Genomic DNA, 772 nt, shown 5'->3' with positions numbered 1-772 from the left:
ATTTATTTATTTTTGTAATCAAACTTTCAAAATTACGTTGTGTGTGTGTGTCTGTGTGTGTGTGTGTGTGTATGTGTCTGTGTGTGTATGTGTCTGTGTCTGTTCAATGTTTATGCATGCTACAGTGCACATGAGGAGGTTACCATTTGGTTTCTTCTCATGTGGATCCTGGGGATCAAACTCAGGTCATCAGGCTTAACAGTAAGCATCTTTACCTGCTGAGCCACCTTGCCAGTCCCAAGAGCTTTTTAAGAGATTAATAAAATCAACAAAACTTTAACTAGGATAATGAAGATGGGGAAAAAAAGGAGAAATGGCTCAAATTATAACAGAAGATGAGACATTCCAGCTGATGTCACATAAACCAAAAGATTTGAGATTATCACAATTATATGCCAGCAGTCTAGATTAGCTAGAAGAACTGAATAAATTCCTAGAAACACATAACCTATGAAAATTGAATCAAGAATAAATGGAAAAGGGGCCTGGAGAGATGGCTCAGCGGTTAAGAACCTGGCTGTTTTTGCAGAAGACCTGGGTTCGAATCCCAGCACCCATGTGGGAGCTAACAACTGTCCATAACTCCATTTCCAGGGGCTCCGACAGCCTCTTCTGTCCTCTGAGGACATTGCACGACATGGGCGCACTTACCTACATGCAGGCAATACACGCATACACATAAAATAAAAATAATAAATAAATATATTTTTAAAAAAGAATACATAGAAAGGCTGATCATGCTGGTTCACGCCTGTGATCCCTGCACTTGTAA

The sequence above is a fragment of the Nannospalax galili genome, unplaced genomic scaffold, assembly GCF_000622305.1.
Source record: "Nannospalax galili isolate Female #2095 unplaced genomic scaffold, S.galili_v1.0 scaffold1491, whole genome shotgun sequence".
In the NCBI taxonomy this organism is placed as follows: domain Eukaryota; kingdom Metazoa; phylum Chordata; class Mammalia; order Rodentia; family Spalacidae; genus Nannospalax; species Nannospalax galili.
Note: the sequence above shows the minus strand (reverse complement) of the source record.